The sequence below is a fragment of the Tamandua tetradactyla genome, chromosome 14, assembly GCF_023851605.1.
Source record: "Tamandua tetradactyla isolate mTamTet1 chromosome 14, mTamTet1.pri, whole genome shotgun sequence".
Taxonomy (NCBI): Eukaryota; Metazoa; Chordata; class Mammalia; order Pilosa; family Myrmecophagidae; genus Tamandua; species Tamandua tetradactyla.
Window position 1 is genome coordinate 70,138,555 of NC_135340.1, and position 26,084 is coordinate 70,164,638.

The 26,084-nt window shown below is 39.1% G+C and overlaps 1 pseudogene; it reads left to right on the forward strand.

Moving 5' to 3' along the window:
* Nucleotides 1-8,641: 8,641 nt before the first annotated feature.
* The window catches only part of LOC143655463 (ubiquitin carboxyl-terminal hydrolase 14 pseudogene), a 30,189-nt pseudogene continuing 12,746 nt past the window's right edge, over nucleotides 8,642-26,084 (forward strand).

A 26,084-nucleotide genomic window follows, 5' to 3' on the forward strand; every position in this document is an offset into this window, starting at 1 on the left:
GTTGTTTTCCACTTCTCAGAGCAGCATTTGGGTTTATCAGCTGGCTCGAGTGTGGAGTGGCTCTGGTCATTGGGGTGACAGTGGCAGTGGTACGTGACTTTCACTAGTAGTCTTGGATGGGGTCCTCTCTATCAGCAAACTCATGGGCTGCAGAGATGTCATCTGAGGCCAGGTGTTAATTGCCAGGGACCAACCTGGGGGTGGGCAGCCCCCTCCTCAAGTTGCAATTCATAAAGGATGGAGAATTTTGTCGTGGGATTTTAAATACCTTTGGGCAGCTCTGTAGGTTTTTTAAAATGGTTGTCATCACAAACCTCCGTTACTTTTAGGGGTTATCTAGGACGCACCTAGCAAAGCCTTTGGCTATGTGTTCCCACATGGGCCCCTGCACTTCCCTCTACAGGGAGAATATGTTTTGCACACACGTATATACCAATTGGATGTTACTATTTTTAGGCCTTCTTTGCAATTTATGCTCTTGTCTTAGAATAGTATGTCTGGCAGTCTAGGGTATAGGACAATTAGCCACGCAGGTTTGATTTGATTATTCTCATGAGGCCATTGCTGCTGTATGTGAACCTTATGTAGTTTAGGCCTGGATCAAAAATTGCTAATGCCTTAGTGCCAGCAGAACCATTTGATATATAGTTGGATGGCTTTGGGTCATCAGTTATGCTTGATGACATGCTGGGCACAGGTGCCTGAAGAATGATATCCAACAATCTTCTCTGTCCCATCCCTGGGTATAATTTTAGGATTAGCTGAACATTGTTTGAGCATTCCTGGGCTTGCATGGTGAGGCTTTATGGGCCCATAAGTAAGCCTATGATCCATGCAGCCAGCAAAAACACTATAACGCGAAGGCAGGGTGAACGTTGACAATTGTACCAGATGTCACGGGCTGGCTTCTGGGGTTGCTGCTTGTATCATGACAGCCTCTCTTGGGTTTTTGCTTCCTTGATGAGAGAATGCATAATGCTCTTGTCATGTTTGCCAGCCCCAGTGTTGAGTCTTTTGTGGTAATGGGCACTCACAACAGGGTCAAAGGCAGTCGTTCTTTAATGCGGTTGGCATCTACCAGATATACCAGCTGTAGCTTTTTTTTTTATCTTTAAAGGTGACCCAGACTGTTCCATTGCTTGGTTTGGAAGCTAGAATATTCACTTCCTAGTGGCTCTGACAGTGACAGAAAGTCATCCTAAGTAATTAATAGAGCCACCAGAGAAAGATTATCCCTACCTCCTGCATAGAATGCGACCCCATCAATAGGAAGCCAAAGTTTGGTTTTGAAGCACAAGTCACAGCCTTTAGTGACTATTTTGGCCAGTTATGGGCTTAGAGGTACTCCCTTTTTATGTCCTCTACACCAAGGCAGAGATGTCTCTGAGGCCAGAGATGCTATGGACCCAGACCACTAGTTGGTGGCAGAAGATTGAGGAGTCCTGAGTGGGCAGTCACCAAGGGATCTTCTGGGGATGCTGTGTAGGAATGAGTTTTAGGTAGTTATCCACAATGTACTCCAGTGTGGTGAGTCAAATATGTGTGGAAATGGGTGAGGCTGCAAGTTGTTTCCAAATGTGAAGCCCTCCACAAGGTCCTTTCTTGTATGAGAAAATTATTTTGTTTTCATTGTCCTGACCCCTCTGTCAGCCCTTTGACCACTGTCCAAGAATCAGTGAAGACTTAGAGACTGGGCAACCAGCGGCTCAGAGCATCATGGAGTGCTAACTGGACAGCTTCCAGCTCTGCCAGCTGTGATCCCAAGCAACCATCATGGGTAAGTGTGGTGTTTTAGGCCAGGTAATATACCATTGCCCTCCCAGAAAGCTATATTGTATTCAATGATACTATTATCCTTGGTGATGAATACCAACTCTGCTTCTGTTCTAGTTTGCTAGCTGCTGGAATGCAATGTACCAGAAACAGAGTGGCTTTTAAAAAGGGGAATTTATTAAGTTGCTAGTTTACAGTTCTAAGGCTGAGAAAATGTCCCAATTAAACAAGTCTATAGAAATGTCCAATCAAAGGCATCCAGGGAAAGACACCTAGGTTCAAGAAGGCCGATGAAGTTCTGGGTTCTTTCTTACGTGGAAGGGCACATGGCAAACACAGTCAGAGTTTCTCTCTCATCTGGAAAGGCACATGGTGAACCCGGCGTCATCTGCTCGCTTCTTCTCCTGGCTTCCTGTTTCCTGAAGCTCCCCAAGAGACATGTTCCTTCTTCATCTCCAAAGGTCACTGTCTGGTGGACTCTGCTTCTTGTGGCTATGTCATTCTGCTCTGCTCTCTCTCTCTCCTTCATTCTCCAAAATGTTTCCTCTTTTGTTGGACTCCAGTAACTTATCAAGACCCACCCAAATGGGTGGAGACATGTCATCACCTAATCCAGCTTAACAACCACTCTTGATTAAATCACATCTCCAGGGAGATGATCTGATTACAGTTTCAAACATACAGTATTGAATAAGGATTATTCTGCCTTTATAAAATGGGATTTAGATTAAAACATGGCTTTTCTAGGGGACATACATCCTTTCAAACCAGCACAGCTTCCATGTCAGACATTTGGGTCCCGAGGGGCTCCCAACTTGGCTAGAGGAAGGGGCTATGCTGGCATCATCAGCAATGTCTCAGGATCCATGGGCAAGGGACTAACATGGGGAAGGCGCTGTTTTTCAGGTTTGACCCTCTCCTGCAAGTACCAATGAGGATTTAGTGTTCATGCTAAGCTCCTGCTGGAAATTGCCTCTCACCCATAACATTATGGGAGTCCACATGTACAGACTGCTTCATATAACTGAAGAGTTGGCCCTTGCCTTGGATTAGGCTTTAGATTAAGGGACTGTTGTCCCTTAAGATGACTTGATCTTTTATCCAGACAATTCAAACTTTCTCCATATCAGCAATATGTCTTTTTCACTTTCTTATCATTCATGTGTTCACTAGAGTAGCATTTTTCATTTCTTTGAAGAACTTTTCCTTTGCATTTACAACTTAGCTAAGTGACCCAACAAGCCTAGCTTTCAAGCCTACCTCAGTTTTTAACATGCCTTTCTCACTTAATTATTTCTTTTGATTTAAACTGAGATACATGCAACTCTTCCTTTCACTTGAACACTTAGAGGCCATCATAGGGTTATTAATTGGCCTAATTTCAATGCTGTTGTGTCTCAGGGAATAGGGAGGCCCAAGGAAACGGAGAGAGATGGGGGAACAGCTGGTTGGTGGAGCAGTTAGAACACACACAACATTTATCAATTAAGTTTTCTCTTATATGGGTGCAGTTCATGGAGCCCAAAATGATTACAATAGTAACATCACAGGTCACAGATCACCACAACAGATATATTAATAATGAAAAGTTTGAAATATTCCAAGAATTAACAAAATGTGTTACAGAGACAAAGTGAGCACCTGCTGTTGGAAAAATGGTGCAGTAAACTTGTTTAACACAGGGTGCCACAAGCCTTCAATTTGTAAAAAAAAAAGCAATATCTGCAAAGCAAAGTTCAATAAAACAAGTATACTACATGTACTTGATGGTTACTTGTCTCTCGAATCAGGACCAGGGGCCCACATGGGATGTACCAGCTGGCTCTGCACTGAATTGGTGAAGGGTTGGGGGAGAGAGCAGCAAGGATACTACAAGATCTTAGCGTTTTAAGGTTTCCTTTTTCTTGATTTGGCACTCACCCCATTACTGCAACCCTTTAACTGTTTCCCAGAGCCTGGAGAAAGGTGGTCCTGCCTGTTCTTGTTTGTTTTTTAAAGCTTCTGTGGAGGTGTAGTCCCGGCGTGTCTCACCCCACCACCTTGATCAGATGAAAGCATTTAATTCATTTACAAGCCCTCTTAACAATCAAACAAGAGGTTAAAAGAATGGAAGGGGAGCTATTGGGAATCCAGACAATGTCGTTTTACAAAAGAATACAGTAGGAGTTCTGTTACCTGATACAACTGAGACCAACTGGTAGAAGAACTTTTTAAAAATCAGTAAAAACAGGGAATCATATAAAGGGATGCACTCACTAAACTTTTTATTTTACCTTAAAACATATAAATCTATATTCACTCACCACTCTTTCGATGTAGGACCAAGGTCTTTGCTTTTAATAAAACTGAAATTATTACTCATCTGATAGCAACATGTATCAGCAACTTGCCTTTAGAAATTCTTTCCAAATCATTCAACTGAACTGAACTTTCAGAGAAATAAGTCTCTTTCCACATGTGTAGTCTTTGGTTTACATAATATTGAACTAAATTACATAATTACAATAGCAAATACAACGGGTAGAAAGAACTCTGGGAACAAACACAACTGACTCCTGGGAAGCATAGAACGCCACTGGCAGGAATATAAGTATGCAGTTTTTAATAAAATCATTAGTAGATGTGGAAATTTATCAAAAGCTTTTGCTACATTTATCAAGATAACCAAGGGATGATTGAACACCATAAGTACTTGGAATCTTGGATAGGACATGAGATTTTGTTGGTTTGTCCAGAGTGATCCCCTGATGAATCCCAGAGTGATTTGATCAGTGAGTAGAAAAGCATTCACGAAGTCCCCTTTGGGGAATGGTGAGAATGGAGAGAAATTCAACTTCCCCAAGTTGAATTCTTAATATTCTCACAAGCAGTGTGGACAACCAAAGCTATCGGCTGAGCCCCCAGTCTTGGGGTTTGTTCATATGAAACTTAACCCCACAAAGGATAGATCAAGTCTACTTAAAATTAGGCCTAAGAGTCACCCCCAACAGAACCTCTTTTGTTGTCAGATGTGGCCTCTCTCTCCAGCCAATACAACAAGCAAACTCACCACCCTCCCTCTGTTTACATGGGACCTGACTCCCAGGGGTGTGGACCTTCCTGGCAACGTGGGACAGAAATCCTAGAATGAGCTGAGACTCAGCATCAAGGGATTGAGAAAACCTTCTCAACCAAAAGGGGGAAGAGTGAAATGAGACTAAGTGTCAATGGCTGTGAGATTCCAAACAGAGTTGCGAGGTTATCCTGGAGGTTATTCTTACGCATTAAGTAGATATCACCCTGTTATTCAGATGTAATGTAGAGGCTGGAGGGAACTGCCTTGAAAATGTAGAGCTGTGTTCCAGTAGCCATGTTTCTTGAAGATGATTGAATAATGATATAGCTTTCACAATGTGACTGTGTGATTGTGAAAACCTTGTGTCTGATGCTCCTTTTATCTACCTTGTCAACAGACAAGTAGAACATATGGAATAAAAATAAATAATAGGGGGAACAAATGCTAAAATAAATTTAGTTTGAAATGCTAGTGATCAATGAAAGGGAGGGGTAAAGGGTATGGTATGTATAAATTTTTTTTCTGTTTTTGTTTTATTTCTTTTTCTGAATAGATGCAAATGTTCCAAGAAATGATGATGATGATGAATATGCAACTATGTGATGATACTGTGAATTACTGATTATATATGTAAAACGGAATGATCAACATAGAAATGTTTGCATTTGCTTTGTGTTTTTTGGTATTTAAAAAAATAAAATTAAATTAAAAATAAAAAAAAAGATAACCAAGGGATAGTTCTTGTTTAGTCACATTAATATAGTGAATTTCATTGGTAGAATTTCTGAAGCTGCACCATTTGAACTTTCCTGGGATAATTCATAATTGACCATGATCTTTTTAATACACTAATGGGTTTAGCTTTATAATATATTATTTGGGATTTTTTTCCTATCCAGTTTATAAATAAAATGGGCCAGAATGATCTCTCCTTTCAACATCTTTACCTGATTTTAAGTTCATACTACCCTTTCAAATGAATGGGGGAGCTTTTCCTCCTTTACTTTCTAAAACTTGTATAAGATGGCAATTCTCTTTCCTTGAAAGTTTGGTGGAACACTCCTTCAGAGCCATCTTTTTTCTACAGTTTTGGGGGTGTTTGGGGTGTAAAGATTTTGCCTGTTCAAATTTGAATGTTCTCTTTCTTCCTCACTAATCTTGCAATTTTACATATTAAAGAAATACATTTTGTCCAATTTTAAAAGAAGTTTTGTAATATTCTCTGTTAAAATCTATTTTGTCACAGAAGCTTCTCCTTGTTCTTTACATATTTTGCCTCTGATTTATTTTTAATTTGATGAGGCTGGCCAGACTCCATTATTAATCCTATCAAAGAACTAATTTGTTCTTTATTAATCCTATCAAAGAACTAATTTGTTCTTTGTTAGTTTTCTGTTTTCCAATTTCTGTCCTCATTTTTATTACCTCCTTCTTATCTCCTTTGGTTTATTTTTTCCTATTTTTCTGCCCTCCTAAATTGATCATTTTGCACATTTGAGATCAATATTTCTTGTTTTCAGATAATTGTATTTAAATTTCCCTGTAAGCCGCACATTAGCTGTGTCCAAAAATAATTGTTGTGCTTTCATTTCCTTCAGTTCTCAGGTTTCCTAATTTCTCTGATTATTTTCTCTTTAATCCAAGTCCAGACCTATGAATATTTTTAAAGCTATCCTTTAATATATATTCCTAATTTTATTGTATTATTGTCAGAGAATATAGTTTCATCATCTTATTTTTTTAATATAATGAGACTTTCTTTGTGGCCTAATAAATTTTTGTGTATTTTCTTGATTTTATCCTTGCTGGATATAGGATCATTGTCAAAATTCTCTTCCTTCAACACTTTGAAAAGTTTCTCTATTGTCTTCTAGCAATTAATGGCATTATCAACAAACTGATATTAGTCTAATTCTTTCTTCTTTGTAGATTACTTGTTTTTTCTAAGATGTTTTAACATTTTTGCTTTGTATTAAATGTGTTTATATTTCACTATAACATGGATTTTTCTCCTATCTTGTTTGACCTATGAACCCATATTGTGTGACTTTTCTTTTGAATTTTTCCTCTTAAACTTCCTTAATGCTTTCTGGTAGAGTTCTTCAGTTGATCTTCTGGGTCCATAGTTCATTTTCAGCTATATTCACTCTACTTTCAACCATATATTAAATTTCTTATGTAAACTCTTACATTTTTCATACCTCGCATGTCTAGTTGGTTCTAGACTACTTGTTCCCCACTCATATTTCTAAAATACCCCATTACCTCTTCAAGGATATTTAGTCTTTTTCTTTTGAATTCTTATTCGATCTGATCTATTATCTATGCTTCATGTGGCACAAATAATTCCATTTGGTCTTTTTCTCTTGTACTTTACTTGTATGGCAGATTCCAACATTTGAGCTCATTTTCCCTTAGGGCTGTTAGACCTAAGAATCTAGTAGGAAAAAGACTAGTCTGTGGCCTTTTAAGGAACTTCAGAGATATTACAGTCTGTACAATCTGGCACCCATCTTCTTCAAGAGCTGCCTCTCTCCAACCTATCACACAGCCCTGGAGGAGGAGATAGGTGCTGAGAAAGATGGAGGGTTTGAAGGCCAATAGACCTACCCCCACCAGTTGTTAATTCCCACCGCCTCAGACAGACTCACCTCCACCTTAGTGTTATCCAGTTTCCAGGATGGCTACTGTTTTTCTGCCTCATGATGGCAATGTGGCCTACCATGAGCTTTCAGGGAAATACCAGTGCAAAAAGAGCACACGAACCCTGCTTCCATCATATCTCCTACCCATGATGTCTATTCATTCAACACCCAACAAATATTATTAAACATGAATTTGGGGCAAGCTCTGTTTAAGGTACCAGGAAATATGGTAGTGGCCAACATACAAAGAACCTGACCTCTTAGAGTTAAAGTCTAGCACAGCCCAACAGAAATATAATGAGAGCCACTTGTATAATTTCAAATTTCCTAGTAGCCACATTTTAAAAAGTATATCAAAACTATGAATTTAATTTTAATAACTTATTTAATCCAATTTTATATGTATTTAATCCAATACATACAAAATATCATCTCATCAGGTAAAATGTGTAATCAATAAAAAAACACTTTAATGAGACATTTTACAGTCCCTTTTTATTTGCATTAAGTCTTCAAAGTATGGGGTATATGAAAGTGAAGAAAAACCTACTCAATCAAAGTATGGGGTGTATGAAAGTGAAGAAAACCCTACTCAATGGGAGAAAATATTTGCAAGCCACATATCCAAAAAGGGTTTAATATCTAGAATATATAAAGAAAACCTACAGCTTAACAATAAAAAGATAACCCATTTTAAAAATGGGCAAAATAGACTTCCGGAGAAGATGGCGGCTTAGTAAGGTGCGCGCGTCTTAGTTCCTCCTCCAGAACAACTACTAAATAACTAGAAACAGTACAGAACAGCTCCCGGAGCCACGACAGAGACCAGACACACAGTGTACCCCAGTCGGGAACGGCTGGACCAGCTACGAGACTCTGCTGCGGTGAGGTCCCCGAGTGGTGCGCGCTTCCCCAGGCCGCAGTGGCCGGCGGCCAGAGCCCCTCCCACACACACGGCTTCCCGGGCCGGCTGGGAGCCTCCGATCGGCAGTTCCCCAGGCCACGGCGGCCAGCGGCCAGAGCCCCTCACACACACACGGCTTCCCGGGCCGGCTGGGAGCCTCGGATTGGTGGTTCCCAAGGCCGCGGCGGTCGGCAACTGGAGCCCCTCCCACACACGCGGCTTCCTGGGCCGGCTGGGAGCCTCAGATCGGCAGTTCCCAAGGCCATGGCGGCCGGCGGCCGGAGCCCATCCCACATGCACAGCTTCCCAGGTCGGCTGGGAGCCTCGGATCGGCGGTTCCCCAGGTCGCGGAGGCCAGCGACCAGAGCCCCTCCCACACACGCGGCTTCCCGGAGCGAAAGGAAAGAGTCTCCAACAGTAGTAGAGACTGAGTCCAACCTAACACCAATAGTGGCATTAATGAACAACTTCTGACTACTAAAAATAGGCCCTCAGCTCAGGCGAAACTGATCAAGGTGGAAGTCGCCTATTGGGTTAACTGAAAAAGAGGAAAGGGGGCAAAACAGAGCCTTCTGCGGCTGTTTCTACGGAGGCTTGGTTGCCTCTGGGCTCAGCACTGGGATTACACAGGTTTCAACTGCCCCAAACGCAGAAACAAGCTGCTTTCAGGGCTCTCTACCACCTGAACCTTCCCACGGGAGGGATGAAATGCAACTCAGGTGGAATCCCTCTCTCAAGGAATTCAGATCCCAGGACTTAACAATTTGAAGCCATTAATTTCAGCCTACAACCTTTCTTCTGTCTCCACCATACACCCAGCGGCGAGAGACTTCCAAAGTTAAAGGAGCCACAACATCTTTTGCTGGTGGGACCTGCAGACAGACAAGCACCACATACTGGGCAGGATAAGAAAAAAAGAGCCCAGAGACTTCACAGGAAAGTCTTTCAACCTGCTGGGTCCCACACTCAGGGAAATCTGATTAAATGCCCAGACGCCAGCAAAAAATAACAAATTACACCAGGAAAATTGAAGATATGGCCCAGTCAAAGGAACAAACCAATAGCTCAAAGGAGATACATGAGCTGAGACAACTAATTCTGAATATACGAACAGAAATGGAAAACCTCTTCAAAAACCAAATCAATAAATTGAGGGAGGACATGAAGAAGGCATGGGATGAACAAAAAGCAGAAATGGAAAGTCTGAAAAAAACAAATCACAGAACTTATGGGAATGAAAGACAAAGTAGAAGGGATGAAAAAAACAATGGAAACCTATAATGGTAGATTTCAAGAGACAGAGGTTAGAATTAGTGAACTGGAGGATGAAACATCTGAAATCCAAAAAGAAACAGAAACTATAGGGAAAAGAATGGAAAAACTTGAGCAGGGGCTCAAGGAATTGAATGATAATATGAAGCACACAAATATACGTGTTGTGGATGTCCCAGAAGGAGAAGAGAAGGGAAAAGGAGGAGAAAAAACTAATGGAAAAAATTATCACTGAAAATTTCCCAACTCTTATGAAAGACCTAAAATTACTGATCCAAGAAGTGTAGCGCACCCAAAACAGAATAGATCCAAATAGATGTTCTCCAAGACGCTTACTAGTTAGAATGTCAGAGGTCAAAGAGAAAGAGAGGATCTTGAAAGCAGCAAGAGAAAAACAATCCATCACATACAAGGGAAACCCAATAAGACTATGTGCAGATTTCTCAGCAGAAACCATGGAAGCAAGAAGACAATGGGATGATATATTTAAATTACTAAAAGAGAAAAACTGCCAACCAAGACTTCTATATCCAGCAAAATTGTCCTTCAAAAATGAGGGAGAAATTAAAACATTCTCAGACAAAAGTCACTGAGAGAATTTGTGACCAAGAGACCAGCTCTGCAAGAAATACTAAAGGGAGCACTAGAGTCAGATACAAAAAGACAGAAGAGAGAGGTATGGAGAAGAGTGTACAAAGAAGGAAAATCAGATATGAAATATATAATACAAAAGGCAAAATGGTAGAGGAAAGTATTACCCAAACAGTAATAACACTAAATGTTAATGGACTGAATTCCCCAATCAAAAGACATAGATTAGCAGAATGGATTAAAAAACAGGATCCTTCTATATGCTGTCTACAGGAAACACATCTTAGACCCAAAGATAAATATAGGTTGAAAGTGAAAGGTTGGGAAAAGATATTTCATGCAAATAACAACCAGAAAAGAGCAGGAGTAGCTACACCAATATCCAATAAATTAGACTTCAAATGTAAATCAGTTAAAAGAGACAAAGAAGGATACTATCTACTAATAAAAGGAACAATTAAACAAGAAGACATAACAATCATAAGTATTTATGCACCATTCAGAATGCCCCAAAATACGTGAGGAATACACTGCAAATACTGAAAAGGGAAATAGACACATCTACCATAATAGTTGGAGACTTCAATTCCCCACTCTCATCAATGGACAGAACATCTAGACAGAGGATCAATAAAGAAACAGAGAATTTGAATATTACAATAAATGAGCTAGACTTAACAGACATTTATAGGACATTACACCCCACAACAGCAGGATACACCTTTTTCTCAAGAGCTCATGGATCATTCTCAAAGATAGACCATATGCTGGGTCACAAAGAAAGTCTCAACAAATTTAAAAAGATTGAAATCATACACAACACTTTCTCAGATCATAAAGGAATGAAGTTGGAAATCAATAATAGGCAGAGTGCCAGAAAATTCACAAATACCTGGAGGCTCAACAACACACTCTTAAACAACGAGTGGGTCAAGGAAGAAATTACAAGAGAAATTAGTAAATATCTCGAGGTGAATGAAAATGAAAACACAACATATCAAACCTATGGGACACAGCAAAGGCAGTGCTAAGAGGGAAATTTATTGCCCTAAATGCCTATATCAGAAAAGAAGAAAAGGCAAAAATGCAGGAATTAACTGTCCACTTGGAAGAACTGGAGAAAGAACAGCAAACTAACCCCAAAGCAAGCAAAAGGAAAGAAATAACAAAGATTAGGGCAGAAATAAATGAAATTGAGAACATGAAAACAATAGAGAAAATCAGTAATACCAGAAGTTGGTTCTATGAGAAAATCAACAACATTGATGGGCACTTAGCAAGATTGACAAAAAGAAGAAGAGAGAGGACGCAAATAAATAGGATCAGAAATGGAAGAGGAGACATAACTACTGCCCTCACAGAAATAAAGGAGGTAATAACAGGATACTATGAACAACTTTACGCTAATAAATACAACAATGTAGATGAAATGAACAAGTTCATAGAAAGGCACAAACAACCAACTTTGACTCAAGAAGAAATAGATGACCTCAACAAACCAATCACAAGTAAAGAAATTGAATCAGTCATTCAAAAGCTTCCCAAAAAGAAAAGTCCAGGACCAGACGGCTTCACATGTGAATTCTAACAAACATTCCAGAAAGAATTAGTACCAACTCTCCTCAACCTCTTCAAAAAAATTGAAGTGGAGGGAAAGCTACCTAATTCATTCTATGAAGCCAACATCACCCTCATACCAAAACCAGGCAAAGATATTACAAAAAAAGAAAACCACAGACCAATCTCTCTAATGAATATAGATGCAAAAATCCTCAACAAAATTCTAGCAAATCGAATCCAGCAACACATTAAAAGAATACATCATGACCAAGTAGGATTCATCCCAGGTATGCAAGGATGGTTCAACATAAGAAAATCAATTAATGTAATACACCACATCAACAAATCAAAGCAGAAAAATCACATGATCATCTCAATTGATGCAGAGAAGGCATTTGACAAGATTCAACATCCTTTCCTGTTGAAAACACTTCAAAAGATAGAAATACAAGGGAACTTCCTTAAAATGATAGAGGGAATATATGAAAAACCCACAGCTAATATCATCCTCAATGGGGAAAAATTGAAAACTTTCCCCCTAAGATCAGGAACAAGACAAGGATGTCCATTATCACCACTATTATTCAACATCGTGTTGGAGGTTCTAGCCAGAGCAATTAGACAAGAAAAAGAAATACAAGGCATCAAAATTGGAAAGGAAGAAGTAAAACTATCCCTGTTTGCAGACGATATGATAATATACATCGAAAACCCGGAAAAATCCACAACAAAACTACTAGAGCTAATAAATGAGTACAGCAAAGTAGCAGGTTACAAGATCAACACTCAAAAATCTGTAGTGTTTCTATACACTAGCAATGAACAAGCTGAGGGGGAAATCAAGAAATGAATTCCATTTACAATTGCAACTAAAAGAATAAAATACTTAGGAATAAATTTAACTAAAGAGAAAAAGACCTATACAAAGAAAACTACAAAAAACTGTTAAAAGAAATCACTGAAGACCTAAACAGATGGAAGGGCATACCGTGTTCATGGATTGGAAGACTAAATACAGTTAAGATGTCAATTCAATTCTACCTAAATTGATTTACAGATTCAATGCAATACCAATCAAAATCCCAACAACTTACCAATAAGCAAATTTATCTGGAAGGACAGGGTGCCCCGAATTGCTAAAAGTATCTTGAGGAAAAAAAACGAGCTGGAGGTCTCATGCTGCCTGACTTTAAGGCATATTATGAAGCCACAGTGGTCAAAACACCATGGTACTGGCATAAAGATAGATATATCAACCAATGGAATCGAATAGAGTGCTCAGATATAGACCCTCTCATCTATGGACATTTGATCTTTGATAAGGCAGTCAAGCCAACTCACCTGGGACAGAACAGTCTCTTCAATAAATGGTGCCTAGAGAACTGGATATCCATATGCAAAAGAATGAAAGAGGACCCGTATCTCACACCCTATACAAAAGTTAACTCAAAATGGATCAAAGATCTAAACATTAGATCTAAGACCATAAAACAGAGGAAAATGTAGGGAGATATCTTATGAATCTTACAGTTGGAGGCAGTTTTATGGACCTTAAACCTAAAGCAAGAGCACTGAAGAAAGAAAGAAATAAATGGGAGCTCCTCAAAATTAAACACTTTTGTGCATCAAAGAACTTCATCAAGAAAGTAGAAAGACAGCCTACCCAATGGGAGACAATATTTGGAAACGACATATCAGATAAAGGTCTAGTATCCAGAATTTATAAAGAGATTGTTCAACTCAACAACAAAAAGAGAGCCAACCCAATTACAAAATGGGAAAAAGACTTGAACAGACACCTCTCAGAAGAGGAAATACAAAGGCCAAAAGGCACATGAAGAGATGCTCAATGTCCCTGGCCATTAGAGAAATGCAAATCAAAACCACAATGAGATATCATCTCACACCCACCAGAATGGCCATTATCAACAAAACAGAAAATGACAAGTGCTGGAGAGGATGTGGAGAAAGAGGCACACTTATCCACTGTTGGTGGGAATGTCAAATGGTGCAACCACTGTGGAAGGCAGTTTGTTGGTTCCTCAAAAAGCTGAATATAGAATTGCCATATGACCCAGCAACACCATTGCTAGGTATCTACTCAGAGGACTTAAGGGCAAAGACACAAACGGACATTTGCACACCAATGTTTATAGCAGCATTATTTACAATTGCAAAGAGATGGAAACAGCCAAAATGTCCATCAACAGACGATTGGCTAAACAAACTGTGGTATATACATACGATGGAATATTATGCAGCTTTAAGACAGAATAAACTTATGAAGCATGTGATAACATGGATGGACCTAGAGAACATCATGCTGAGTGAGACTAGCCAAAAACTAAAGGACAAATACTGTATGGTCCCACTGATGTGAACCGACATTCGAGAATAAACTTGGAATATGTCATTGGTAACAGAGACAATCAGGAGTTAGAAATAGGGTAAGTTAATGGGTAATTGGAGCTGAAGGGATACAGACTGTGCAACAGGACTAGATACAAAAACTCAAAATGGACAGCACAATACTACCTAATTGTAATGTAATTATGTTAAAACACTGAATGAAGCTGCATCTGAGCTATAGGTTTTTTTTGTTTTTTGTTTGTTTGTTTGTTTTTGTTTTTTGTTTTTTTATATATTTTTTGTATTTTTTATTTTTATTTTTCTGTATATTATCATTTTATTTCTTTTTCTGTTGTCTTGCTATTTCTTTTTCTAAATCGATGAAAATGTACTAAGAAATGATTATCATACATCTATGTGATGATATTAAGAATCACTGATTGCATGTATAGAATGGAATGATTTCTAAATGTTGTGTTAGTTAATTTTTTTTAATTAAAAAAAAAATGGGCAAAATAGACATCTCCAAAGGAGAGATACAGATGGCTAAAAAGCACATGAAAAGATGCTCAACATCATTGGCTATTAGGGAAATGCAAATCAAAACCACAATGATACCAATCCACACCCCCGAGAATGGCTATATATATTTAAAAAAAAAAAACCATAAAATTACAAGTGGCGTGGATGTGGAGAAATAGGAACACTCATTCATTGTTGGTGGGAGAGTTAAATGGTACAGCCACTGTGGAAGATAGTTTGGTAGTTCCTCAGAAAGTTAAATACAGAATTATCATATGACCCAGCAACCATCTACTAGGTATATTCCCAAAAGAACTGAAAGCAGGAACTCCAACAGATTTGCACACTTATGTTCATAGAGGCATTATTCACAATTGCCAAAAGATGAAAACAACTCAAGTGTCTATCAACATATGAATAGGTAAACAAAATGGGGTATATAGACACAATGGAATATTATTCAGCTGTAAAAAGGAATGAAGTTTCTGGTTCATGAGACAACATGGATGAACCTTGAAGACATTATGTTGAGTGAAATACGCCAGAAAAATAATACAGAAAATTTTTCACAAAAGGAAAAATATCATATGATCTCACAGATATGAAATAATTAGAATAAGCGAACTCTAGAGTTAAAATGTAGAATATAGGTTACCACAGGCTGGGTTGGGGATAGGGAATGGGGACTTAATATTTACTTTGTATGTAATTTCTGTTTGGTCGATTGTAAAACTTTAGAAATAGATGATAGTGATGGTAGCACAACATTGTAAGTGCAATTAACAGCGCTGAATTATATGTGTGAATGTGGTAAAAAGGGAAATTTTTAAGTCATATATATGGTTCTAGAATAAAAATTAAAAGGTAAAACAGAACTGTACAACACAATGAACTCTATTGTAAGCAATGGACTATAAGTAATAGTACAATTATAAAAATGTTCTTTCATGAATTACAACGAATGTACCACTCTAATGTATGGTGCTAACAATAGGGTGGTATAGCGGGGGCAGGGAGGGGAATAAGCCTAACATAAACTGTGCACTACATACAGTTACTACTACAATTATAATATATTCTTTCATCATTTGTAACAAAGGTACCACACAAATGCAAAACGCTAATAATGGGAAGTGGGGTAATTGGGAATGCTGTATTTTTTACACGATTTTTCTGTAAACCTGCAATTTCTCTAATTAAAAAATATTGGTTTAAATCAATTGGTTTAAATCACATTTTATATATATATATACATAATGTGAATCTTACCCTTACAGTACCTCTCAATTCAGACTATCCACATTGCTGATACTCAGTACCCACTGAGGCTAGTAGCTACCTTATTGAAGACCCAGATCTAAATTTCAACACTATGCCATGCTAAGCTGCTCTTTCCCACACACTAAACCCAGTCATGTCTTGGCCTCAGGGTTTCTCAGGATTTGTTTGCTTGCTTGCTTGCCTGCTTGCTTGCTTGTTTTTATTAGTCTGCCAGATTCACTCATTCCATCAGGGTTGGGGAAGGGGGCCAACAACTTCTGCTAACTTAATCATCTTGTCAGAAATCAAAAGTCACCAAAGAGGACTGGGGAATTTTTTAACATGCACTGTCCTTGGTAAGCCAGTATTAAAATTTAATAAGTCAGTATCTCCCTACTCAGTCTTACGCGAGTCTTCCCTCTTTGGATAGCTGGGTTTTTCCGTAGGTTCAAAAGCAGGGAAATTGGGTAGGATATTCAGAGGTACCAAATGTGCACTCAGTGCTATGAAAAGACATAACAGAGCAGAGCAGCTTCACTTCTAGGGCCCCCCAGCAAGGACCCACCTTCTGTGAAAGATCCTCCTGAAAGACAAACAAATAGGATCATTCTTGACTAAAGATAGTTTTCTTGCCATCTGTTCAAAGGAAGAGCCACTTTAGTGCTTCACTTCAAACATTCCCTCACCCTTCATGTTGAACACTGGATTCCGGCTTTCATCCTCACTTCTCAAATTCTCATTCATGAACAACCTAATGAAAAGTGATAATATATTTTAAAATAAATGTCTGATATCTGCTAGCATTGACCTATTTCTTAATATCTAGATAAAAATAGATCAAAACCTTCATTTTATGGATTGCAGAAAAATACATTGACATCCGCAGGATTTCTGCCAATTTGGCGGGGGTGGGGGGGTGGGGGGGGAGAGGCGAGATGGGGGCTGACTCCAGAGCAGCTGTCTCTGCCTCTGCACTCTGCTGAGAGAATGAGTGAGATCAGAGGTCCTCTTGCCCTCTGCCCTCATCGTTCAACTTCACTCTATACTGTGCTGTCCTTGTCCTTAATTTCTGCCCAATGCTCCCTCCAACTGAGGCCTTTTATGGAAGGTTTTGGAAAGAAAGAAAAATTTACTTTGCAGCAACATAATTTAAAATCCAGTAATAAATATTTGCATTGTTGCTAAAGGTCCCTTGGCCATTTCCTTGACTTGGGCCTCGAAATTCTCTCAGTGTTGTTGCATGTCCTCCCTTCTCCTTCCCCTTTCTCTTTTGTCTTCCCTCCACCCTCAGCCCTCTCTAAACTCCTATTCGTTTCCAAGATATGTACTTCAGTTATCACTCGTCTGCCTTAGCTGTTGCATCCTCCTATCTGACACCCCAGGGCCTCACCTTTGCTTCAAGTAGCTTATCAAGGTATTTTCCTAACTTCCGTTGGAAGATTTCCAGTGCCAAACATCAAGATAATATTTTGACTCTTCTAAATATACTTGTAGCCACATCTCAAGAGGTCTCAGGTGGATCAATTTTAAGATTTGGATTCATCTGTGAAATTAATATTCCTTTTTTCTCGTTCTTTCATCCTTCCCCCAGAACTCTTTCAATTTATTACCTCTTCATTTAGTAATGCCACCATCTCGTTTTAAAAAAAAAAAAAATCGTATAACTTTCTACATCTCATTTTCATGGTGGCTTATTTCACTATCTCTGATTAATAGCTAAAAGTGAGCTAATGCTGCATAAGGTGTTTCCCCTCTCACTCGGGTATTTGCATTCTAGTACAAAAGCTAGGGCGTTTGCAAGTTGACCAAAGAAAGTAAAAATGGAAACATTCCAACCTTGAGCACGAGGTGCAGTTACCTAAAATCAGAGCACTCCCTTTGCCTTCGTGCCTTTAGGGACCAGCATTGGGCATAACATGGGAAGCTGGGTTTCTTGTGAATAATACATGTGATTTAGAGAAGTCTAAAATGAGAAGAAAAAGTGGACAGACAGTTGTAACTTGTTGCCCTCTCTATTAAAGTCTCAGCACTTTAACCAAAGGGCACCTAGTTTCAAATGTGTGGCCCAGTTGTCCTATAACCAAAGAGACTGGTCACTCTAAGGAGTGGGCCTGGCATAAAACTTTGCCAAGAGGAGTCAGGGTGTATGAGTTACCCTCCAGGAAGGACGATTGCTCTTCTGACACGGCCCCTCCCCAGGAGTCGGTCACATCCCCTTCTTCTGAACTCTCCTGGAATCTCTTTGTCTACACTTCTCTTATAGCACTTACCCACTTTCCACCCTCTGTTACAGTCACTTACCTTTACACCTTTTCTCCCCTGTTAGAAGTAAGTTCTCTGAGCTTTGGCACTTGCTCTTATCTCAGGTAAATGTGTAGCTTACTTTCTCACTTCATTCAGTCTCTGTTATTTTATCAGAGAGGCCTTCCCTGACCATCCTATCATAGATAACACAACCTCTGTCTCTATCACCTCTCCCCATTCTCTGCTACATTTTTATTCATTCTTAAAATTATTTGATATATGATATATTGACTTGATTTTTTTCAGTCTCCCAAGACCCACAATGGAATACAAGTTCCATGAGAAAATAGACTTTATTTTATATCCGGCCCCATTCCTAGCTTACATAACAGACCCTGACACATGAATCATTCTGTGCACTCATCTATCTCTCTCTATATATATATTTATCTATTTATCCATCCCCCAATGTTAGTGCAGGACCTAACATTTTTGAGCACCTATTATTGTTTGTTGAAGAGAGGAAGGAAAGAAATGGTGCAGTGAATGAAAGGGGAGAGAGGAGGGAGGAAGAAAGGACTAAACGGCTAAATGATGAATAAATGAACAGGCTCTACATAAGCAACACATCACCTTGGGAAATTATGGGAAAGACTACAGATGTCATTTAAATCAACTGCAAGGAAGAAGAGAGACCAGATATCTGTTCATTTCCTTGGTCGAGTGATATACTACTGAGAGTCAAGATGCAAGGAAAATTCCTGTAAGACTCCATCCTCCCATCTGGCTAAGTGAAATATTAAATGAATTTAGGCATTAGCACAGCTTGGCCAAGAACCACAGAGCTAATTGTTACTTGTTGTTCGAGCATCTTATAATTGCAGCATTAAAGCTTGCATTTTTAATATAATGAATAAATGTCTGTGGGATCCATAATTAGAGAATGGTCTAGCAAATTAAGAAAATTAGTTTTACCAAAAAAAGAGGAAATGAGGAAGGGGAGTCTGTCCAGGAAATTACTCAAATGCCTTTATATAAGATCAATTAATTTATATTTTCTTTATATAAGAAATATTATATAAAGAAATAATATTTCTTTATATATTAAAAATATTGCCTGCCTCTTCAAGTGTTTTTGGTCATAGTGTCACTCTCACTCCTCTTCAGCCCATCTGACTCTTATTGACCAAGCCATACTGACCAGCCTTCGTAGTCCACATGTTCATGCTTTAGGAGCATGTGAAGATGAGTTTATTCCCTTATAAACAAGAGAAAGCCAGTGAACTGCCCATGAGATAGTAAAGTCAGTGGCTAAGATTTCAGGCTTTGAAGTCAGATTCCTGGATTCAACTCTTGGATATATAATTTAGTTGCTGCATGATTTGCCCTCTGCCCTGATATTTTATCAGTAAAATATGGATAATGATAATATCTATCTCATAATGTTGTGATGAATATTGTTGTATATATGTAGTATTTAATGTAGTTCCTAGCAACTAACGTTTACTGCATGCAAGATTTATCTTCTGACTTACTTACATTTGTACTTTTTTTCTCCTTTGACAAGATAAATTTCTTAAGGGAAGAAACCATGCCTTCTCTTTCCTTGATACTTACTGATTTTAACATGAAAACGTTAATAAACTGTTCTGAACAAAGTGTGTACTTTAGATGATTCCATCCACCCCCAATCAGTAATCTCCACTTACATCTTCCTAAGGATTGCACCCAGTTGTGAAGCCATTAGAAAGACCTCATGGGTTTGCAGGTGGTTAGTATGCACCTGCACATTATTTTCAGATAACAGTCAATCCATATCATTTATTTTCATATTTTCCTCCTTTTCTCCATCTTGTTTGACTTCCTTCCATTACGCAAAAAGATACATTGGATATTTGCAACCAATCTGCTATCAATAGCTTGCTGTGTAATCAGATGAAATTCAAATCTCACTATCCCATAAAACACAAATGCCAGTTACTGAAAGATAATTTGACCTCCCAAGGTCAGGCCCCTAGTTTCTCCACCACTCCTACTTCTAGAGTGTTAAAACATTGTTCCTTTTATCAACGAGAATGGACACAAGCATGGCAGACACCCTGCTCTAGAATACTGAAGACAGCCGTGCTCACATCCTTTATCCTTGTCTGTGGTCCTCCTGAGTGACTCTACTGTGCTGGTTTGAAAGGTTGTATGCCCCCTAGAAAAGCCATGTTTTAATCAAAATCCCATGTCATAAAGGTATTGAATAATCCCTATTCAATACTGTATGTTTGAAACTGTAATCAATCAACTCCCTAGATGATGTGATTTAGTCAAGAGTGGTTGTTAAACTGGATTAGGTGACAATATGTCTCCACCCATTTGGGTGGGTCTTGATTGGTTTACTGGAGTCCTATAAAAGAGGAAACATTTTGGAGAATGGGAGATTCAGAGAGAGCAGAGAATGCTGCAGCACCACGAAGCAGAGTCCATGAGCCAGCGACCTTTGGAGATGAAAAAGGAAAATGCCTCTCAGGGAGTTTCATGAAACTGGAAGCCAAAAGAGAAATCTAGCAGATGACACTGTGTTCCCCATGTGCCCTTCCAGCCAAGAGTGAAGCCTTGACTGTGTTCGCCATATGCCTTCTCACTTGAAAGAGAAACCCTGAACTTCATCGGTCTTCTTGAACCAAGGTATCTTTCCCTGGATGCCTTAAATTGGACATTTCTATAGACTTATTTTAATTGGGACATTTTCTCAGCCTTAGAACTGTAAACTAGCAACTCATTAAATTCCCCCTTTTAAAAGCCATTCCATGTCTGGTATATTGCATGCTGGCAGCTAGCAAACTAGAACATCTATTAAAGCAAAGTTTTTTCTTGCCCCTAGCTGAAGCTATAAGGAATGGTCCTATCAGCTCCACCAACTTCAGCCCATTTTTTGTCCCATTTCTGTGCCCTAGGAATCATTTGGAAAAGGGTCATACTGCGCACAGGAATCTCTCACCTACCATCATGTCCTTTTGTGCTATGCACTTCAGGAACTGCCCGTAGAAGAAGTATCTAGTGAAGCTGAGAAAGCATAAGAAAGGCTAATGGAAATCTGTACATGTTCAAAAAAGAAGGCCCTCAGGCCATAACTTTACAAACACAAAGTAATGAAAAAATGATGAATTTGAGGATTCGGGGGTGGAAATCAATTTCTAAAAAACAGGGTCACAACTGGAGTTCACTGGGATAATTTCAGTTTTAGTCTATTCTCTATAGAGGTAAAATCTGGCTTTTCCAAACTGAGAGCTTCCCACGTCTTCAATATTTAAAAATGTGGATTCACTTGAACTTTTGTGTTTACCATCTGCCAAAAGTTTAAGCCTGTTTTCTTATATAATCAAAACCTGAGTAGAGCTGATATTAATAATACATCTGTATTACTCATAACTGCTTCAAGCTTCATTTTAGCACGATTAAGGATAATCATAATCCTTTGAAAATTCTATAGTTTATTCTGTTTAAAGCTACTGTTAGAGTTAAAGCATTTTCAATTTTCTACTTTCCATTCAATTAATCTGAAATCAAATATGCATTTCTTTTGATTTGCCAACTTTTATCTTTCAACCCATATACCAAAGTAATAAGTTTGAGTACCTAGCAAATAGAAATAGATTTATTTATTTTAGTAACCAAATCCCTTAAAAAATCCTTGAAATATGCACAACAGTACTGTATTTATCAAAAGATCATAATAAGTTTTCAGCCATCTGGGTTGAAGCAGGAACCCAACAAGTAATTGAAGCTCAGAGTCTTTGGCACAAAAAATAGAAATCACTTATTGCTACTATAGCTTCCCAGCAGGCTCCTAATGCTTCTTTACTGCCAACTAGTTTATGGTACATCCAGCCAAAGTCAAACACACTTTGCCAAAAGGTAGGAGATGAACACTACCAGTACCTTCCAAAGACATTCATCACCTTATTTTTCTGCATCTTCTCATGCAGATCCTATGATCTCACATATTTCACTATCATTCTGCCACTTGTGACTTTCTTGGAAAGAATGAGAACTCCTCAACAAGATTTCGTCTTTCCTAAATTTAGGAGAACTCTTGGTTCTACTCATTTTGGTGCACTACGCTATCAGGGCAGCCCTTCCCAAGGGAGAAGAAAGGGGCCAAAGAAGGAAGGTATTAGTGCTACTGACGTGCTTTTCTCTAAACACCTCTACAAAAGTGCCTAGTGTTTAGAGGCTTAAGTCTAAGCTTAAGTCTCTAAACACTAGGGCTTCCTAAGGTCATGAGTGCCTCGAGGACACTGGCTTACCTACCCCATCACTGACCCGCACACCACCCTGGACACAGCTCTTCTGTGCCCTCTGTGTATAGGCAAAACTCCTCCCACTCCCCCTGTAAGGGATTGACATCTGCAACAACCAGAGCTGAGACGGGATTAGGGTCCTGCTGATCATGCAGCAGGGAGATGTCTGAGGCTTGCTTGTCTACAACCAAAGTTCGAGCCACACAATCCTTCTATAGCCGCCCTTCTACCATGGAGGCCAGACTGTACATCAAACTCTGACATGACTGGCGCCCAGTGATTATTTTTCATGCAATTTTACTGAGATATATTCATGCACTATATAATCGCCCAAAGTGTACAATCAGTGGCTCACAATATCATCATATAGTTGTGCATTCATCACTACAATCAATTTTTGAACATTTGCATTACTTCAAAAAAATTTAAAATAACAAGAAAAAGAACATCTATAACATCCCATACCCCATTACCCCTCCTCCCCCCCATTATTTATTTATTTTTTGTCTTCATGTTCTTATTCATCTGTCCATACACTGGATAAAGGGAGTGTCAGTCACAAGGTTTCACAATCACACAATCAGTCCATGAACGCTATACAGTTATACAATCAAATTCAGGAAGCAAGGCTACTGGATTGATTGGTATCAATCAACACTGGTTTCAGGTATCTCCTTCTAGTCATTCTAATACACTAAAAACTGAAAAGGGATATCCATATAATGCATAAGAACAACTTCCACAATGACTTCTCAACTCTATCTGAAATCTCTCAGCCACTAAAACTTCATTTTGTTTCATTCATCTTCCCCCTTTTGGTCAAGAAGGCTTTCTCAATCCAGACTCACCCAGGAGTCATGACACAGCAATTATTAGTAAAAGGAAAGGGTGCGTCCGTAACGACATTCTACCTGGGATGAGAATCCAGACTTAAGGAACTTACATCAAGCCTCAATCACATGTAATCCACAGAGAGAGTGTCTCTGTATGTCATCTGACCAACGATGGTTTGCTGGTGGAATCCAGCACGCTGTGTAAAGTGCAATAAATTATGCCTCTGGAAATTCATTATAAACAATCTAGTTTCCAATGTTTATAGATATATAGAGCTGAAATATGTTAGGTTTTCAGAGCAAAGTGTAGGCATGCTTTAGGAGTGGGAGAGATTTATAAAGAGTCCTAACTTTAACACTACATTATCCCCTTTAAACATTTCTTACTGACAGCAGAGAATTAAACAAGTGTGATTTTTTGCTTGGCCTTTTATATTCATTTACATGTTCCATAAATTATCTTTCTTATAATTATTTCATAGGCACACCCAAGGCAAATTCTTAAAAGCAAACAAGCAAACTCTTCTGTGCATCTCTTATTTACATTTCCCCATTCTCATCCTTCTTCCTGAAGCTTCCTCTGGGTTCTCCTTTACCTTTACTTAACCTTCTCCTTCACAGGTATCCTCTGCCTATGTCTCAACTGGTTTGCCCCAGCCAATAAACCTGCCACTAGTCTCACCTGCAGAAACTGCTTGTCAGCTCCCTGTTTTAAACCATAAGACAACTCTTCAAAAACACAGATAAATTATTGTCCCAAAATAAACTGATTTCAAGAATCCATGAAGTAATCATTTGAATGCGGTTTTATGAATATGTAGCTGTTTCACAGCAGGTGAGTTTGTTCTAATTTTTAAGAAAAAGAAGTGCAAACAAATTAGAGGAAAGAGCTGCAACATTCCCTGCTTAAAAGCACGTGTATGTTGCTAATAAATTTGACTGTTATGACGTTATTACTAATTTTTGCCCTTCTTTGATTATTTATCTGTAAGTTGTTTTTATGAGATGTCTTAGACCTATGGAAGTGAAAATCACCTAGTTACCCATTAGCTGAAGGGATGAATCTGCAATAATTTCAGGAGATAACAAATACCAGAGACCTGAAAATCTACTGGGGAGAGGCATGTGGAGAAAGAAACCAGAGAACTCTCTGGGCTCCAATAAAGGTATAAGGCTTGGTCACAAGCCCAAGCTGCTACCCTGGGAGAGGAGGGGAGGGAGCTGAGAGGGAGACCCAGAAGCCATCAGAAGGCCACTGAAGATGACCTCCAAGCTCAGTAAACTCCCACTGCCTCAGCTTCCTCCTTCCCCCCATTACTCCTAACTTTTCCCAAAGAGGTCTCTGGAGAAAGGAGAAAAGACAGTGAAAGTGACCATTTTCATCCTGGTATCCAAGGATACTGTATTAGTTAGGGTTCTCTAGAGAAACAGAATCAACAGGGAACACTTGCAAATATAAAATTTATGGAAGTGTCTCACGTGACCGTAGGAACGCAGAGTCCAAAATCCACAGGGCAGGCTGCGAAGCCAATGACTCCAATGGATGGCCTGGATGAACTCCACAGGAGAGGCTCACCAGCCAAAGCAGGAATGGAATCTGTCTCCTCTGAGTCCTCCTTAAAAGGCTTCCCATGATTGCATTTAGCATCACTAATTGCAGAAGACACTCCCCTTTGGCTGATTACAAATGGAATCAGATGTGGATGTAGCTGATGTGATCATCACCTAATCCTATGAAGTGTCCTCATTGCAACAGACAGGCTTGCCCAATCAGATGAACAGGTACCACAACTTGGCCAAGTTGACACCTGTCCCTAACCATGACAGATACCAAGGGCAGATGGCAGAGCATCAGCTTATCCATCAACCCTCGTAGGAAGGGTCAACTCCCAAAGGAAAGAAGAGTTGAGAGGAGGGAGAAGGGGGTGGGGGGCAGGAGGGAGGATATGAGAAAACCAGAGAAGGGGGAAAATGTTCATTAGAAACCAGATATTGTGTAACCAGCATTTCCTTTATTGTAGAACAAAGTTGAGAGGCATACCACTTTCAAAGTAAAGATCTTTGGATAATTGAAGCTCTTTTACCATCACCACCACCCCACCCCACCCCGGGCAAAGAGAAATACATCAGAAAAAGAGGAAGAGATTGCATGTGCATTAGGTTGTGTAAGCCAGTTTTGAAAACTTATCTTGCATAGAATTCAGACCTAAAGAGATAGCTGAGGAATTTTCCTATTTTCATTTTTTAAAGTTTTATTGTGGCTCTAACAGAATTAGTGAGATGAAAAGCACTGTGTTCTTTTACAATTTTTTTTTTCAACCTGAAAGCTGGTAAACATTTGAAATCTCCAATACTTCAAAAGTTATCTCAAAGAGCCCAGTGCCCTCTACCGGCCTCCCTGCTGCATTGCCTCTCCACAGCCTCTGCGGAAACCGGGATCTCTTTAAAACATTCTGCGGCCACAGCTCCACCACAACTTTTAAATTAGTGGCTTAAGAAAAGTGTGGTTCGGATGAAATACAAACCATTTGACAAACAAAATGGAAAATAGGTATAATGGACTCTAAAATCAAGCAGTAAAAGTATTTACGGCAGGGTCAGCGATTATGTCCTTTTCCTCTTTCAAAAAAGATTTGATTTTTCTTTAAAACCGCTTGTTTACACAGTCAAATTACCAATAATTGTGGCTTTCCATGAAGCAAACAATGAACCAAATCAAATCTAATCAAAGCGGCCCAACAAGCAGATGAAATGATGAGAAATTATCATTCTAGCCCAGAAAGG